The sequence below is a fragment of the Pleurodeles waltl genome, chromosome 12, assembly GCF_031143425.1.
Source record: "Pleurodeles waltl isolate 20211129_DDA chromosome 12, aPleWal1.hap1.20221129, whole genome shotgun sequence".
Lineage (NCBI taxonomy): Eukaryota > Metazoa > Chordata > Amphibia > Caudata > Salamandridae > Pleurodeles > Pleurodeles waltl.
In genome coordinates, this window is record NC_090451.1 from 2,969,981 (window position 1) to 2,989,329 (window position 19,349).

At 40.3% G+C, this 19,349-nt stretch overlaps 5 non-coding genes across 5 annotated transcripts; all 5 read left to right on the plus strand.

Moving 5' to 3' along the window:
* Positions 1-3,093: 3,093 nt before the first annotated feature.
* Positions 3,094-3,175, plus strand: TRNAS-GCU (transfer RNA serine (anticodon GCU)). Its single transcript has one exon. It is a non-coding gene; the product is annotated as a tRNA-Ser (tRNA).
* A 5,233-nt stretch (positions 3,176-8,408) lies between these two features.
* TRNAS-GCU (transfer RNA serine (anticodon GCU)) lies at positions 8,409-8,490 on the plus strand. Its single transcript has one exon. It is a non-coding gene; the product is annotated as a tRNA-Ser (tRNA).
* A 505-nt stretch (positions 8,491-8,995) lies between these two features.
* On the plus strand, positions 8,996-9,077 carry TRNAL-AAG (transfer RNA leucine (anticodon AAG)). Its single transcript has one exon. It is a non-coding gene; the product is annotated as a tRNA-Leu (tRNA).
* Positions 9,078-13,730: 4,653 nt separating this feature from the next.
* Positions 13,731-13,812, plus strand: TRNAS-GCU (transfer RNA serine (anticodon GCU)). The gene has a single exon. It is a non-coding gene; the product is annotated as a tRNA-Ser (tRNA).
* A 505-nt stretch (positions 13,813-14,317) lies between these two features.
* Positions 14,318-14,399, plus strand: TRNAL-AAG (transfer RNA leucine (anticodon AAG)). The gene has a single exon. It is a non-coding gene; the product is annotated as a tRNA-Leu (tRNA).
* Positions 14,400-19,349: the final 4,950 nt, after the last annotated feature.

Sequence of the window (19,349 nt, forward strand, 5' to 3'; positions counted from 1 at the left end):
TGACGATTTGAAAAGGTTACCAAAATTGTCTGAATTACATCGTACTAGACATAAGAAAGAGACTGCTGCTGGTGTAGTAGGAGACATATTTGGGACGATAATTTCTTCAGTGGGAGTTATTATGAACTCCATAAAGATTCAAAAGTTGTCTACTATTGAGGATAACATGCTGACAAACTTTTCAGGGGCTATACTCCTGATGGATACTGAACTTGCTGCGGAGGGGGCTATGACTCTTCAAAACAGGCTTGCTTTAGACATTCTTTTAGTGAAAAATGGCAGAGTTTGTAGATTGCTCAATGGGTGTAATTGTTGCGCTTACATACCAGATAATAGTAATGAGATTAGAAGTATGCTTACTAACTTGACTAGGGATAGTACGGACTTGAAGGATTTGAAAGAACCAGGTGTTTGGAAAAAGGTTGGGAAAGGATTTGCTTCAGTGGGAAATTGGATTAGTAACATTTGGCATGGGATATTGTCTAAAATAATACAGGGGATATTGATTGTTATAGATTGCTTATTTGGATCATGGGTGGCATGTAAAATTAGTAAAAGAATAAAATTGAAGATGGCGAAAAATAATAGGAGGAGGGAAGAAAAACAAAGGGAAAAATTATTCAGGGCAAGATCAAAGGGGAAACCAAGAAGGGAAGAGATTGATATGAGGGAATTTTAGTATGTAAAATTAGTAGGGAAGATTTGTGTTATGACAAGAGTCATCGGAGGAGGGATTGCTGGAGTGTGTCTTTTAAAATTAATATTAACATGAAAAGCTTACAATATATTGTGTAATGAAGCTGCATAAAAAATGTGTTAACGTAGAAATAATGCAAACGTTTGAAATGTGCACATGGGGAGTGGCTACCAATGTATACGAAGAATAATGAAAGTTATTAATGCTGAATTAATTATGTACTAATGTTTTTAATTTGTATTAACATATCAAAATTGGAGTTATGTATTAGGAGTTTGTTCATTAAGCAGTAGGCCTTAGTTTACCGAAGGTCTGTGCCTAGCTGCCTGGTCTCATATTGAACTGTTTTTTTCTAACGTGCAATGTGCTATTTTCCTGAAGGACATGAAACTGTACTTTCCCAGAAGCTAGAGATGTGAGTAGCTGTAGTAAATTCTTTCTCATGGGACCCTACTTGCTCAAGGAGACATTCTTGCTGAATGCAACAGGGTAATTTGTAACAGGTGCAAGGCTGCCTGGAGTAGGAGAAAACAATGGAACTACTGACTGTAGCGTAAAATGTAACTTTTCTTACCTGACAATCCAACCGATGAAAACGTCAATAACATGGGCCAATCAACGACATGAGAACTGTGGTTTGTGTAAAACTCTGGTGAAGATTATTGGACAGAGATGGCGATGCACCAATGATTATCCATTGAGGAATTAGGAGTAAATTAGACAGTTTTGATTTAACCACATGACCCGAGGAGAAATCAGGCATTTATTGGACATTCCACTCCAAGCCATTCTTTGCCATTCTACTGAGCCATTTAGGCTATTTCGTTTGAGACTTTGCCGTTTGTTCGCCCTGTTACTCTAAACCACCCTTTACTTATTCCTTACCTGATACTTACTTCTCCTCTATATGAGGGAAGTTCTTGTTCCTTAGCTATGCCATACTGATACTTTGCCCTGTCCTTTCTTTGCTGATGATGCAAACGACTGATGTCCCGAGAACGAAGACTGACGCTGTTTGCTGATCCGTTGGATGGGTAACTATCTGATGAAAATTGTAATTGACTGATTGCCTTTTCTTTCTAGGTACCAACTGCTCTTTGATAGAGGCCATAGTTAGATGTTTTCCAAATTTGTGTTTGCTAAATAGTTTTGGATGAAGCCCAACATGCTGATGCTAATACGAGGTTATTTAAGGTGTTCACTAAAATCTGACGCAAATAGACAAATGACTGAGTTCTTGCTTTGTTGAACCATGCACTACTGAGACTTTGCTAAGTTGCTTCTTAATAATTATGTGTTAATACTGAGTGAATATTCTCTATGCATTGATTAATTGTGATTCTAATTGCAAATCTGAAGAGTTACTAATGAGATGAATTGCTGATGAGATTAACAGAAATGACTTTAGATTGTAACCAGTAGGGAAATAAATATCCTAACACTTAACTAAATTGGTGTGGTTATTCATGACTGAAAGATCATGGTGTGTTCACTTTATTGACTCTCATGAAAGGTTATTGATTAGCATGCTGATTAGTTTTTGCGATTGTTGTTGAGATATTGATCTATTGATTTGTGATGCCAAAAGACATCTCGCACTGGGAAGTCCCCGAACCTGGTCTAAAAGGTTCATCGACCTAGGATGTCTCCTTGTAAGTTTACTTATCAAGGCTCTGACGCGCCTTCACTAATAAAAAGTAATCTGATCGCTTGCTGCGGAGTCATCGTCAACAAAAACTACCAAAATATTACTTCAATGTATTGTAATTACGACTGCCTCAGTTTTATGCATTACGTGAGTAGTCGGACAGCAATTTATTTAGCACAAAAATATTTCTTGTTGATGCACGTACGTTTTTAAACTGAAGTGTCATAGCTGTAGCGGCAATACTCCCAGTTTAGGTGGTTTTATAAACTAAGTTTTACTTTCTCCTACTTAAAACTTTTTGCAGAACAATGCACATTAAATGGGAAGGCAGTTTTCCTTAATTCTGTACTATTTGCTGCCTAATGTTGACATGTAAGCACACCACCAATAACTGATACGTAGAGACTCGAAAGCGCCATACCAGTACAATATTTGTATGATATTGCACTTTAAATCCACGTACAACTGAATTAAAGCAATCTTAGCTCATTTGAGGGTAGTGTGATAGTACATCACATATGGATAGAACACGTTTGGAAAGTGTAATTTTCATGATTACATTACATTTAACATATAAATTCAAGCTGAAGTAGGGATGGACAACAAGGTCGTATAGAGCAAAGCTGAAGACAACAAGTTACCATAACAATCTGTAAATATGTGCTCTTTATTATGTTTAGACAACTATCACCTAATAGAACACATTTTGGCTACCATATTTTGTACTCCTGAAACATGGTGTTTCGAAGACGAGGTGGCCGAGTGGTTAAGGCGATGGACTGCTACTCCATTGTGCTCTGCAAGCGTGGGTTCGAATCCCATCCTCGTCGGTTTATTGTTCCGTATTTAGTTTTTAGTATGTGGTAGGGCTGGGTTAACCCTATTTTATGTGAAAGTTAAATGACATATCCCATGGTATTTCCGGCAGTACAACGGCTCGGTTTGGAAACACCGCTCAGTTGAGTACTGTGCTTAGGCATTACTGTAAACAGCGCCAGCTGGGTTCTGCTCATGAATCACAAAATCTTTCCTGAGGCGGAGGGTTTTTAAGTTGAGGGACGTAGATAGTTTGATTCCTTATCGTTAAAGAAAGAGAAGCAGCGCGTGCGGGACGCCAATGTAAGGGTTGTCTTCCTACGGACTCTCTGGACTGGCGCTCCCTGACACCTCCCATGGCCCGGGGCCAATCCTGACCTACTGAATGTATCACGTGCCTGCTGCTGTTGGCGTTGACTTTCCTAGGATCACTTCACATGCTATACACCCTTATTCTCCAACTCCCCTATACAACAGAACATCTCACTTCAGAAAGCTTACAGAAACAGTTTTGCACAGGGTAGTGTGGCCGAGCGTTCTAAGGCGCTGGATTAAGGCTCCAGTCTCTTTGGAGGCGTGGTTTCGAATTCCACCGCTGCCAGTATTTTTCAACTCACAAACGTATGTTGTCTGCATCAGTGTCTCACTCTCTGCCTTCTGCACCTACGATCCACATAGCGAGAGGTGAGACTATGTAAAGTGGTGACGTATATATATAAGGGTAGCCAGACAGTGGGACCGAGCCTTCTTATTTTAAAAAACCACAACCTAAGGTGACAAGAATTGTATCGGTAAACAAACCAGCTGTCTTGAAGTCTAACTATAGAGGCGACGAGAGGGGTCACTGTGATGCTGAAAGTTCAGTGAGTGTAAACAGTAGAACGCTGTGTGATACGTTTCCTTGCAGTGATGACAGCTCGCGTTTCTAAAGCAGAGAGCAAACATACAATGGGGAAGAAGAATAAATAAGGAAAGACATATATTATATGCAGACTGTTATTATACTTTGCTTTTCACCTGTAACTCGCTCAACTGTCGGTGAATGCTGCGTTACCCTGTATAGCCAGGTCACCACAGCGGGTGTCCACAGTGTTTGGCCAAGTTACTATAGTTGTGAGCTTGTAGATGTGAGGTAGCGTGGCTGAGCAGGCTAAACTGGCTAGATTTAGGCTCCAGTCTCTCTGGAGCCGTGGGCTTCAATCCCAACACTTTAAGTTTACTTGAACCAAATACTTTTGCAAAAAAGGTTCATGTAATAAATATTCATTAGGGTCGTGGTTGTGAGTATGACACTAATGGATAAAAGTGGGACTAACAATGCTACAATTCCTGAGACTACCACTGCACTAACAGAATGGGAGAGGTTTGAGCTGGATACAAGATACTTGCATGAGGGAACTAACTCGAAAGGGGAACTATCCACTGATGTTTTCTATCGCTTGCTGAGTGAGTATGTTGACACAATGGATGCAAAAGATTGTTTTGTGTGTACACAGATTCCTGTTTCGGTACAAGAGGGGGTTACCTATCATAGACTGACATTAACATATGGGATACGTTGTAGTCTGTTACTAACAAGATTCTATAACCAGGAAGAGATTCAATATTTTTACTCAAATCATGATCTTGTGTTTTCTAATGTGCCTATCATAGAGGATGTGAGTGGGGTAGCTAAGTACTATAGCATAAAGTTAGTTAAAGGATTCTTTCAGGCGACATTAACAATTAGTACATCTTATGCACACCACAATAATTTGACATGTTTGCTTACACCTGTAGAGAAAAGCTTTTTAGATCACACGGAAGAGAGAAGAAGGGCATTGAAGGGTAAACTAGAGAAAGGATTACAGCAACGGGCCTTTGCTAGTAGTGACGGTTATAGTGCAATTAGAGAACAAGGGAAGTTAGCTTTAGACGCACTACATGTAGGAAAGCTTTGCATATCCAAGACCAAATCATACTATGACAATGTGTTTGTGGGAATGAGTGAATGTAGGCGTGTGTTTTTGTTTCAGAGTAAATGGACGTTCATGTTAAATGGACAGGATCCAGCAATCCCCGGGATTTATTATATATGTGGACTTAATGCTTATTACCGTCTTCCAAAGGGATAGTATGGGACATGTTATTTGGGGATAGTTTTCCCAAAGATATATCAACTTGACGATTTGAAAAGGTTACCAAAATTGTCTGAATTACATCGTACTAGACATAAGAAAGAGACTGCTGCTGGTGTAGTAGGAGACATATTTGGGATGATAATTTCTTCAGTGGGAGTTATTATGAACTCCATAAAGATTCAAAAGTTGTCTACTATTGAGGATAACATGCTGACAAACTTTTCCGGGGCTATACTCCTGATGGATACTGAACTTGCTGCGGAGGGGGCTATGACTCTTCAAAACATGCTTGCTTTAGACATTCTTTTAGTGAAAAATGGCAGAGTTTGTAGATTGCTCAATGGGTGTAATTGTTGCGCTTACATACCAGATAACAGTAATGAGATTAGAAGTATGCTTACTAACTTGACTAGGGATAGTACAGACTTGAAGGATTTGAAAGAACCAGGTGTTTGGAAAAAGGTTGGGAAAGGATTTGCTTCAGTGGGAAACTGGATTAGTAACATTTGGCATGGGATATTGTCTAAAATAATACAGGGGATATTGATTGTTATAGATTGCTTATTTGGATCATGGGTGGCATGTAAAATTAGTAAAAGAATAAAATTTAAGATGGCGAAAAATAATAGGAGGAGGGAAGAAAAACAAAGGGAAAAATTATTCAGGGCAAGATCAAAGAGGAAACCAAGAAGGGAAGAGATTGATATGAGGGAATTTTAGTATGTAAAATTAGTAGGGAAGATTTGTGTGATAGCAAGAGTCATCAGAGGAGGGATTGCTGGAGTGTGTCTTTTAAAATTAATCTTAACATGAAAAGCTTACAATATATAGTGTAATGAAGCTGCATAAAAAATGTGTTAACGTATAAATAATGCACACGTTTAAAAATGTGCCCACGGGGAGTGGCTACCAATGTATACGAAGACTAATGAAAGTTATTAATGCTGAATTAATTATTTACTAATGTTTTTAATTTGTATTAACATATCAAAATTGGAGTTATGTATTAGGAGTTTGTTCATTAAGCAGTAGGCCTTAGTTTAGCGAAGGTCTGTGCCTAGCTGCCTGGTCTCATATTAAACTGTCTTTTTCTAACGTGCAATGTGCTATTTTCCTGAAGGACATGAAACTGTACTTTCCCAGAAGCTAGAGATGTGTGTAGCTGTAGTAAATTCTTTCTCATGGGACCCTACTTGCTCAAGGAGACATTCTTGCTGAATGCAACAGTGTAATTTGTAACAGGTGCAAGGCTGCCTGGAGTAGGAGAAAACAATGGAACTACTGACTGTAGCGTAAAATGTAACTTTTCTTACCTGACATTCCAACCGATGAAAACGTCAATAACATGGGCCAATAAACGACATGAGAACTGTGGTTTGTGTAAAACTCTGGTGAAGATTATTGGACAGAGATGGCGATGCACCAATGATTATCCATTGAGGAATTAGGAGTAAATTAGACAGCTTTGATTTAACCACATGACCCGAGGAGAAATCAGGCATTTATTGGACATTCTACTCCAAGCCATTCTTTGCCATTCTACTGAGCCATTTCGTTTGAGACTTTGCCGTTTGTTCGCCCTGTTACTCTGAACCACCCTTTACTTATTCCTTACCTGATACTTACTTCTCCTCTATATGAGGGAAGTTCTTGTTCCTTAGCTATGCCATACTGATACTTTGCCCTGTCCTTTCTTTGCTGATGATGCAAACGACTGATGTACTGAGGACGAAGACTGACGCTGTTTGCTGATCCGTTGGATGGGTAACTATCTGATGAAAATTGTAATTGTCTGTTTGCCTTTTCTTTCTAGGTACCAACTGCTCTTTGATAGAGGCCATAGTTAGATGTTTTCCAAATTTGTGTTTGCTAAATTGTTTTGCATGAAGCCCAACATGCTGATGCTAATACGAGGTTATTTAAGGTGTTCACTAAAATCTGACGCAAATAGACAAATGACTGAGTTCTTGCTTTGTTGAACCATGCACTACTGAGACTTTGCTAATTTGCTTCTTAATAATTATGTGTTAATACTGAGTGAATATTCTCTATGCGTTGATTAATTGCATTTCTAATTGCAAATCTGAAGAGTTACTAATGAGATGAATTGCTGATGAGATTAACAGAAATGACTTTAGATTGTAACCAGTAGGGAAATAAATATCCTAACACTTAACTAAATTGGTGTGGTTATTCATGACTGAAAGATCATGGTGTGTTCACTTTATTGACTCTCATTAAAGGTTATTGATTAGCATGCTGATTAGTTATTGCGATTGTTGTTGAGAAATTGATCTATTGATTTGTGATGCCAAAAGACATCTCGTACTGGGAAGTCCCCGAACCTGGTCTAAAAGGTTCATCGACCTAGGCGTGTCTCCTTGTAAGTTTACTTATCAATGCTCTGACGCGCCTTCACTAATAAAAAGTAATCTGATCGCTTGCTGCGGAGTCATCGTCAACAAAAACTACCAAAATATTACTTCAATGTATTGTAATTACGACTGCCTCAGTTTTATGCATTACGTGAGTAGTCGGACAGCAATTTATTTAGCGCAAAAATATTTCTTGTTGATGCACGTACGTTTTTAAAATGAAGTGTCATAGTTGTAGCGGCAATACTCCCAGTTTAGGTGGTTTTATAAACTAAGTTTTACTTTCTCCTACTTAAAACTTTTTGCAGAACAATGCACATTAAATGGGAAGGCAGTTTTCCTTAATTGTGTACTATTTGCTGCCTAATGTTGACATGTAAGCACACCACCAATAACTGACACCTAGAGACTCGAAAGCGCCATACCAGTACAATATTTGTATGATATTGCACTTTAAATCCACGTACAACTGAATTAAAGCAATCTTAGCTCATTTGAGGGTAGTGTGATAGTACATCACATATGGATAGAACACGTTTGGAAAGTGTAATTTTCATGATTACATTACATTTAACATATAAATTCAAGCTGAAGTAGGGATGGACAACAAGGTCGTATAGAGCAAAGCTGAAGACAACAAGTTACCATAACAATCTGTAAATATATGCTCTTTATTATGTTTAGACAACTATCACCTAATAGAACACATTTTGGCTACCATATTCTGTACTCCTGAAACATGGTGTTTTGAAGACGAGGTGGCCGAGTGGTTAAGGCGATGGACTGCTAATCCATTGTGCTCTGCACGCGTGGGTTCGAATCCCATCCTCGTCGGTTTATTGTTCCGTCTTTAGTTTTTAGTATGTGGTAGGGCTGGGTTAACCCTATTTTATGTGAAAGTTAAATGACATATCCCATGGTATTTCCGGCAGTACAACGGCTCAGTTTGGAAACACCGCTCAGTTGAGTACTGTGCTTAGGCATTACTGTAAACAGCGCCAGCCGGGTACTGCTCATGAATCACAAAATCTTTCCTGAGGTGGAGGGTTGGTAAGTTGAGGGACGTAGATAGTTTGATTCCTTATCCTTAGAGAAAGAGAAGCAGCGTGTGCTGGACGCCAATGTAAGGGTTGCCTTCCTACGGACTCTCAGGACTGGCGCTCCCTGACACCTCCCATGGCCCGGGGCCAATCCTGACCTACTGAATGTATCACGTGCCTGCTGCTGTTGGCGTTGACTTTCCTAGGATCACTTCACAGGCTATACACCCTTATTCTCCAACTCCCCTATACAACAGAACATCTCACTTCAGAAAGCTCACAGAAACAGGTTTGCACAGGGTAGTGTGGCCGAGCGGTCTAAGGCGCTGGATTAAGGCTCCAGTCTCTTTGGAGGCGTGGGTTCAAATCCCACCGCTGCCAGTATTTTTCAACTCACAAACGTATTTTGTCTGCATCAGTGTCTCACTCTCTGCCTTCTGCACCTACGATCCACATAGCGAGAGGTGAGACTATGTAAAGTGGTGACGTATATATATAAGGGTAGCCAGACAGTGGGACCGAGCCTTCTTATTTTAAAAAACCACAACCTAAGGTGACAAGAATTGTATTGGTAAACAAACCAGCTGTCTTGAAGTCTAACTATAGAGGCGACGAGAGGGGTCACTGTGATGCTGAAAGTTCAGTGAGTGTAAACAGTAGAACGCTGTGTGATACGTTTCCTTGCAGTGATGACAGCTCGCGTTTCTAAAGCAGAGAGCAAACATACAATGGGGAAGAAGAATAAATAAGGAAAGACATATATTATATGCAGACAGTTATTATACTTTGCTTTTCACCTGTAACTCGCTCAACTGTCGGTGAATGCTGCGTTACCCTGCATAGCCAGGTCACCACAGCGGGTGTCCACAGTGTTTGGCCAAGTTACTATAGTTGTGAGCTTGTAGATGTGAGGTAGCACGGCTGAGCAGGCTAAACTGGCTAGATTTAGGCTCCAGTCTCTCTAGAGCCGTGGGTTTGAATCCCAACACTTTAAGTTTACTTGAACCAAATACTTTTGCAAAAAAGGTTCATGTAATAAATATTCATTAGGGTCGTGGTTGTGAGTATGACACTAATGGATAAAAGTGGGACTGACAATGCTACAATTCCTGAGACTACCACTGCACTAACAGCCTGGGAGAGGTTTGAGCTGGATACAAGATACTTGCATGAGGGAACTAACTCGAAAGGGGAACTATCCACTGATGTTTTCTATTGCTTGCTGAGTGAGTATGTTGACACAATGGATGCAAAAGATTGTTTTGTGTGTACACAGATTCCTGTTTCGGTACAAGAGGGGGTTACCTATCATAGACTGTCATTAACATATGGGATACGTTGTAGTCTGTTACTAACAAGATTCTATAACCAGGAAGAGATTCAATATTTTTACTCAAATCATGATCTTGTGTTTTCTAATGTGCCTATCATAGAGGATGTGAGTGGGGTAGCTAAGTACTATAGCATAAAGTTAGTTAAAGGATTCTTTCAGGCGACATTAACAATTAGTACATCTTATGCACACCACAATAATTTGACATGTTTGCTTACACCTGTAGAGAAAAGCTTTTTAGATCACACAAAAGAGAGAAGAAGGGCATTGAAGGGTAAACTAGAGAAAGGATTACAGCAACAGGCCTTTGCTAGTAGTGACGGTTATAGTGCAATTAGAGAACAAGGGAAGTTAGCTTTAGACGCACTACATGTAGGAAAGCTTTGCATATCCAAGACCAAATCATACTATGACAATGTGTTTGTGGGAATGAGTGAATGTAAGCGTGTGTTTTTGTTTCAGAGTAAATGGACGTTCATGTTAAATGGACAGGATCCAGCAATCCCCGGGATTTATTATATATGTGGACTTAATGCTTATTACCGTCTTCCAAAGGGATAGTATGGGACATGTTATTTGGGGATACTTTTCCCAAAGATATATCAACTTGACAATTTGAAAAGGTTACCAAAATTGTCTGAATTACATCGTACTAGACATAAGAAAGAGACTGCTGCTGGTGTAGTAGGAGACATATTTGGGACGATAATTTCTTCAGTGGGAGTTATTATGAACTCCATAAAGATTCAAAAGTTGTCTACTATTGAGGATAACATGCTGACAAACTTTTCAGGGGCTATACTCCTGATGGATACTGAACTTGCTGCGGAGGGGGCTATGACTCTTCAAAACAGGCTTGCTTTAGACATTCTTTTAGTGAAAAATGGCAGAGTTTGTAGATTGCTCAATGGGTGTAATTGTTGCGCTTACATACCAGATAATAGTAATGAGATTAGAAGTATGCTTACTAACTTGACTAGGGATAGTACGGACTTGAAGGATTTGAAAGAACCAGGTGTTTGGAAAAAGGTTGGGAAAGGATTTGCTTCAGTGGGAAATTGGATTAGTAACATTTGGCATGGGATATTGTCTAAAATAATACAGGGGATATTGATTGTTATAGATTGCTTATTTGGATCATGGGTGGCATGTAAAATTAGTAAAAGAATAAAATTGAAGATTGCGAAAAATAATAGGAGGAGGGAAGAAAAACAAAGGGAACAATTATTCAGGGCAAGATCAAAGGGGAAACCAAGAAGGGAAGAGATTGATATGAGGGAATTTTAGTATGTAAAATTAGTAGGGAAGATTTGTGTGATGACAAGAGTCATCAGAGGAGGGATTGCTGGAGTGTGTCTTTTAAAATTAATATTAACATGAAAAGCTTACAATATATTGTGTAATGAAGCTGCATAAAAAATGTGTTAATGTAGAAATAATGCACACGTTTGAAATGTGCCCACGGGGAGTGGCTACCAATGTATACGAAGACTAATGAAAGTTATTAATGCTGAATTAATTATGTACTAATGTTTTTAATTTGTATTAACATATCAAAATTGGAGTTATGTATTAGGAGTTTGTTCATTAAGCAGTAGGCCTTAGTTTAGCGAAGGTCTGTGCCTAGCTGCCTGGTCTCATATTAAACTGTCTTTTTCTAACGTGCAATGTGCTATTTTCCTGAAGGACATGAAACTGTACTTTCCCAGAAGCTAGAGATGTGTGTAGCTGTAGTAAATTCTTTCTCATGGGACCCTACTTGCTCAAGGAGACATTCTTGCTGAATGCAACAGTGTAATTTGTAACAGGTGCAAGGCTGCCTGGAGTAGGAGAAAACAATGGAACTACTGACTGTAGCGTAAAATGTAACTTTTCTTAGCTGACATTCCAACCGATGAAAACGTCAATAACAGGGGCCAATCAACGACATGAGAACTGTGGTTTATGTAAAACTCTGGTGAAGATTATTGGACAGAGATGGCGATGCACCAATGATTATCCATTGAGGAATTAGGAGTAAATTAGACAGTTTTGATTTAACCACATGACCCGAGGAGAAATCAGGCATTTATTGGACATTCCACTCCAAGCCATTCTTTGCCATTCTACTGAGCCATTTAGGCCATTTCGTTTGAGACTTTGCCGTTTGTTCGCCCTGTTACTCTAAACCACCCTTTACTTATTCCTTACCTGATACTTACTTCTCCTCTATATGAGGTAAGTTCTTGTTCCTTAGCTATGCCATACTGATACTTTGCCCTGTCCTTTCTTTGCTGATGATGCAAACGACTGATGTCCCGAGGACGAAAACTGACGCTGTTTGCTGATCCGTTGGATGGGTAACTATCTGATGAAAATTGTAATTGTCTGTTTGCCTTTTCTTTCTAGGTACCAACTGCTCTTTGATAGAGGCCATAGTTAGATGTTTTCCAAATTTGTGTTTGCTAAATTGTTTTGCATGAAGCCCAACATGCTGATGCTAATACGAGGTTATTTAAGGTGTTCACTAAAATCTGACTCAAATAGACAAATGACTGAGTTCTTGCTTTGTTGAACCATGCACTACTGAGACTTTGCTAAGTTGCTTCTTAATAATTATGTGTTAATACTGAGTGAATATTCTCTATGCATTGATTAATTGCGTTTCTAATTGCAAATCTGAAGAGTTACTAATGAGATGAATTGCTGATGAGATTAACAGAAATGACTTTAGATTGTAACAAGTAGGGAAATAAATATCCTAACACTTAACCAAATTGGTGCGGTTATTCATGACTGAAAGATCATGGTGTGTTCACTTTATTAACTCTCATTAAAGGTTATTGATTAGCATGCTGATTATTTATTGCGATTGTTGTTGAGATATTGATCTATTGATTTGTGATGCCAAAAGACATCTCGTACGGGGAAGTCCCCGAACCTGGTCTAAAAGGTTCATCAACCTAGGATGTCTCCTTGTAAGTTTACTTATCAAGGCTCTGACGCGCCTTCACTTATAAAAAGTAATCTGATCGCTTGCTGCGGAGTCATCGTCAACAAAAACTACCAAAATATTACTTCAATGTATTGTAATTACGACTGCCTCAGTTTTATGCATTACGTGAGTAGTCGGACAGCAATTTATTTAGCGCAAAAATATTTCTTGTTGATGCACGTACGTTTTTAAACTGAAGTGTCATAGCTGTAGCGGCAATACTCCCAGTTTAGGTGGTTTTATAACCTAAGTTTTACTTTCTCCTACTTAAAACTTTTTGCAGAACAATGCACATTAAATGGGAAGGCAGTTTTCCTTAATTGTGTACTATTTGCAGCCTAATGTTGACATGTAAGCACACCACCAATAACTGACACCTAGAGACTCGAAAGCGCCATACCAGTACAATATTTGTATGATATTGCACTTTAAATCCACGTACAACTGAATTAAAGCAATCTTAGCTCATTTGAGGGTAGTGTGATAGTACATCACATATGGATAGAAAACGTTTGGAAAGTGTAATTTTCATGATTACATTACATTTAACATATAAATTCAAGCTGAAGTAGGGATGGACAACAAGGTCGTATAGAGCAAAGCTGAAGACAACAAGTTACCATAACAATCTGTAAATATATGCTCTTTATTATGTTTAGACAACTATCACCAAATAGAACACATTTTGGCTACCATATTTTGTACTCCTGAAACATGGTGTTTTGAAGACGAGGTGGCAGAGTGGTTAAGGCGATGGACTGCTAATCCATTGTGCTCTGCACGCGTGGGTTCGAATCCCATCCTCGTCGGTTTATTGTTCCGTCTTTAGTTTTTAGTATGTGGTAGGGCTGGGTTAACCCTATTTTATGTGAAAGTTAAATGACATATCCCATGGTATTTCCGGCAGTACAACGGCTCAGTTTGGAAACACCGCTCAGTTGAGTACTGTGCTTAGGCATTACTGTAAACAGCGCCAGCCGGGTTCTGCTCATGAATCACAAAATCTTTCCTGAGGCGGAGGGTTGGTAAGTTGAGGGATGTAGATAGTTTGATTCCTTATCCTTAAAGAAAGAGAAGCAGCGCGTGCGGGACGCCAATGTAAGGGTTGTCTTCCTACGGACTCTCAGGACTGGCGCTCCCTGACACCTCCCATGGCCCGGGACCAATCCTGACCTACTGAATGTATCACGTGCCTGCTGCTGTTGGCGTTGACTTTCCTAGGATCACTTCACAGGCTATACACCCTTATTCTCCAACTCCCCTATACAACAGAACATCTCACTTCAGAAAGCTTACAGAAACAGGTTTGAACAGGGTAGTGTGGCTGAGTGGTCTAAGGCGCTGGATTAAGGCTCCAGTCTCTTTGGAGGCGTGGGTTCGAATCCCACCGCTGCCAGTATTTTTCAACTCACAAACGTATTTTGTCTGCATCAGTGTCTCACTCTCTGCCTTCTGCACCTACGATCCACATAGCAAGAGGTGAGACTATGTAAAGTGGTGACGTATATATATAAGGGTAGCCAGACAGTGGGACCGAGCCTTCTTATTTTAAAAAACCACAACCTAAAGTGACAAGAATTGTATCGGTAAACAAACCAGCTGTCTTGAAGTCTAACTATAGAGGCGACGAGAGGGGTCACTGTGATGCTGAAAGTTCAGTGAGTGTAAACAGTAGAACGCTGTGTGATACGTTTCCTTGCAGTGATGACAGCTCGCGTTTCTAAAGCAGAGAGCAAACATACAATGGGGAAGAAGAATAAATAAGGAAAGACATATATTATATGCAGACAGTTATTATACTTTGCTTTTCACCTGTAACTCGCTCAACTGTCTGTGAATGCTGCGTTACCCTGCATAGCCAGGTCACCACAGCAGGTGTCCACAGTGTTTGGCCAAGTTACTATAGTTGTGAGCTTGTAGATGTGAGGTAGCGTGGCTGAGCAGGCTAAACTGGCTAGATTTAGGCTCCAGTCTCTCTGGAGCCGTGGGCTTGAATCCCAACACTTTAAGTTTACTTGAACCAAATACTTTTGCAAAAAAGGTTCATGTAATAAATATTCATTAGGGTCGTGGTTGTGAGTATGACACTAATGGATAAAAGTGGGACTAACAATGCTACAATTCCTGAGACTACCACTGCACTAACAGCCTGGGAGAGGTTTGAGCTGGATACAAGATACTTGCATGAGGGAACTAACTCGAAAGGGGAACTATCCACTGATGTGTTCTATCGCTTGCTGAGTGAGTATGTTGACACAATGGATGCAAAAGATTGTTTTGTGTGTACACAGATTCCTGTTTCGGTACAAGAGGGGGTTACCTATCATAGACTGTCATTAACATATGGGATACGTTGTAGTCTGTTACTAACAAGATTCTATAACCAGGAAGAGATTCAATATTTTTACTCAAATCATGATCTTGTGTTTTCTAATGTGCCTATCATAGAGGATGTGAGTGGGGAAGCTAAGTACTATAGCATAAAGTTAGTTAAAGGATTCTTTCAGGTGACATTAACAATTAGTACATCTTATGCACACCACAATAATTTGACATGTTTGCTTACACCTGTAGAGAAAAGCTTTTTAGATCACACGTGTTGGAAAATGGGTTATTGGTAGGGCAGGTAGGTACCTACACCTAGCAACAAGCCACCAACCTCCACATAGGTACAGTTAGGTCTCAGTAAATTAATCCCAGCTCAACCCTTGGTAGCTTGGCAACGAGCGTCAAGGCTTAACTTAGGAGACAAAGTGTAAAGCATTCAAATATCACAAAACAGTAATTAAATAAAACACAGGAAACAGTTTAAAAATCCAAAACCAATTTATAAAAATAGCTTATATTTGTATCTTTAAAATGACACAAAAACGATTAAAATCGGTTCAGGGGAACCGGAGATATGAATTTTTAAAGAATTATTACTTTTCTAGCACTTAGAAACAAAAAGCGCCAATCGGGTCATCTGGTTGCACCAGGACCGGGGCAAACTCAAACTTTCAGGCCGACCGCGATGGAGCCCTGCTCGGCTACAGGTCGCGGGAGGCCTCGGTCAAAAAGTTACCTTCTGACTTAGTCTTTATTTTGAAGTTTTTCTTCACCGGGACGAACCTGCCAGTTGAATCCGACCTCCTGGAGCCCTTGTCCGGATACGCGATGTGGGTTTCCTCGGTGGAGACTTTTACCTTCGGACTTAGTTGTTTTTTCGAGATGAAAATCCTTCGACCGGGGTAAACCTGGATCTTGATCCGACGTCCATGGAGCCCTTCTCGGATACGATGGCTGGGAGGTCCCGGTCAACTTTTTACGTTCGGACTTAGTCTCTTTTTTGGATGTTTTTCTTTACCGGGACGAACCACGAAGTCAGGCCGGGTCGCGGTTGAGGCAAGCCGGCTAGAATTTCCGCGGCGGGTCGGTCCCTCTCTGGAGCTTTTTTCCAAAAATTCTCAAATCTTTTCCAAACTTCTGGGGCTTCACCCAGATGTTCTTTTAAGGTTCTTTTGGGGTCCACAGATCACCCCAAGGGTCCAGAAGTTCTGTGATGGTCCTTGGGGGGTGCGGACTTCAACTCCCAGAATGCACCTGGCGCAAACTCCTTTTTGGCCACTGGACAGTGGTCAGCTGGTCGCTTTCTTCAGGAGTTGGTGCAGGGGATTCTGGTTTAGCAATTTTTCACCTGTAGCAAACAGGGAGTCCCTCCTTGAACCAGTTGAAGCCAGGCAAAGTCCTTCTTGTGGTGAAGCCCAAGTGTGCAGCTGGTGCAGTCCTTCTGAGTGCAGGGTCCAGGTGCAGGCCAGGGGTCCAGCAGGGCAGTCCTTCTTCTTCTTTAGTTCCTTTCTTGTTGAATTCTGGAGGGGATCTGAGGTGTGGGTGCAGGTCTGCCAGTTTTATCCTTGCTCCTGGGTGAAAAGCAGGGGGGCCCTGGTTCTCCAATCAGGGACAGGGTCGTCCCCCTGTGATGACCACTTCCTGGGAAGTGTGGCAAAAATCCATCCCAGAAGGCAACAGTCTCTAAAAATCCAACATGGATGAATCTGATTTTTGGAGGTTACATCTGGCTGAGCCCACCCACTGGTGTGGCTAAAAATGATAAACACACCCCTCTCCTGCCCTCTCCTAATCTAATCAAGGGGGCACCTAGCTGTCTGGGGTTGCAGGATGTGGGGGTGTTGCTGGGTGCTGCAAATGTCCTTCTCTGCCTTTGAAGACCAGTTTGGCAGCCCTCCCCCTTCCTGCCTCACCATCTGCTGAGGGGAGATTCTCTCCCCCAAGCACATTCCTTTGTGTGAAGCCAGGCCACTTCACACCTAATCAAGGCAGCCTGGCAGAAGCTGCTGCAGGCTGGCCAATCAGAGCACAGCAGCAAAAACAATGCAGAGCTGAAATTGGCAACTTTTTAGGTAAAGTCTAAACTTTTTACCTGGACAAGTTATATTAAATCCAACAACTGGAAGTTGTGGGATTTATTACAACAATCAATTTGATACCAAATTCTTGGTATGTAACATTTAAGGAGACTTTAAAATGTAAAATAAAGTCTGCCCATTCTAGCCTATGAAGGCCATTTACTTCAATGAGGGAAAAACAAATTTGGCTGTTTTTACCTCACCAGGGCTTATAAATCTATTTTTATAAAGTCCCTGCTTATAGTTACATGGCACCCAGCCCTAGGGGCACATAGGGCACACCTTAGGGGTGACTTATATGTAAAAATAAGGTAGTTTAAGACTTTGGAAGTACCTATAATTCCAAAGTCGAATTTGCATATAACTTTAATTTAAAAGCAGCCAGCAAGGCAGGCTTGCTTTTAAAATGACACTGGGCACCTCAGCAATGCACCTAGGTGTGCACCACCTATGCTGTGGTCCCTAAACCTACATGCCCTACCATATACTAGGGACTTATAGGTAGGTTAACTTAGCCACTTATAATTAGCCTAATTTGCATATCCATTTTACACAGAGCACAGGCCCTGGGACTGGTTAGCAGTACCCAGGGCACCTTTAAAGTCAGGAAAACACCAGCAAAAAGTGGAAAATGGGGGCAAAAAGTTATGGGGCCTCTGCAATCAGCCCTGTTTTCTCACAACACGGAAGAGAGAAGAAGGGCATTGAAGGGTAAACTAGGGAAAGGATTACAGCAACGGGCCTTTGCTAGTAGTGACGGTTATAGTGCAATTAGAGAACAAGGGAAGTTAGCTTTAGACGCACTACATGTAGGAAAGCTTTGCATATCCAAGACCAAATCATACTATGACAATGTGTTTGTGGGAATGAGTGAATGTAAGCGTGTGTTTTTGTTTCAGAGTAAATGGACGTTCATGTTAAATGGACAGGATCCAGCAATCCCCGGGATTTATTATATATGTGGACTTAATGCTTATTACCGTCTTCCAAAGGGATAGTATGGGAAATGTTATTTGGGGATAGTTTTCCCAAAGATATATCAACTTGACGATTTGAAAAGGTTACCAAAATTGTCTGAATTACATCGTACTAGACATAAGAAAGAGACTGCTGCTGGTGTAGTAGGAGACATATTTGGGACGATAATTTCTTCCGTGGGAGTTATTATGAACTCCATAAAGATTCAAAAGTTGTCTACTATTGAGGATAACATGCTGACAAACTTTTCAGGGGCTATACTCCTGATGGATACTGAACTTGCTGCGGAGGGGGCTATGACTCTTCAAAACAGGATTGCTTTAGACATTCTTTTAGTGAAAAATGGCAGAGTTTGTAGATTGCTCAATGGATGTAATTGTTGCGCTTACATACCAGATAATAGTAATGAGATTAGAAGTATGCTTACTAACTTGACTAGGGATTGTACGGACTTGAAGGATTTGAAAGAACCAGGTGTTTGGAAAAAGGTTGGGAAAGGATTTGCTTCAGTGGGAAATTGGATTAGTAACATTTGGCATGGGATATTGTCTAAAATAATACAGGGGATATTGATTGTTATAGATTGCTTATATGGATCATGGGTGGCATGTAAAATTAGTAAAAGAATAAAATTGAAGATGGCGAAAAATAATAGGAGGAGGGAAGAAAAACAAAGGGAAAAATTATTCAGGGCAAGATCAAAGGGGAAACCAAGAAGGGAAGAGATTGATATGAGGGAATTTTAGTATGTAAAATTAGTAGGGAAGATTTGTGTGATGACAAGAGTCATCAGAGGAGGGATTGCTGGAGTGTGTCTTTTAAAATTAATATTAACTTGAAAAGCTTACAATATATTGTGTAATGAAGCTGCATAAAAAATGTGTTAACGTAGAAATAATGCACACGTTTGAAATGTGCCCACGGGGAGTGGCTACCAATGTATACGAAGACTAATGAAAGTT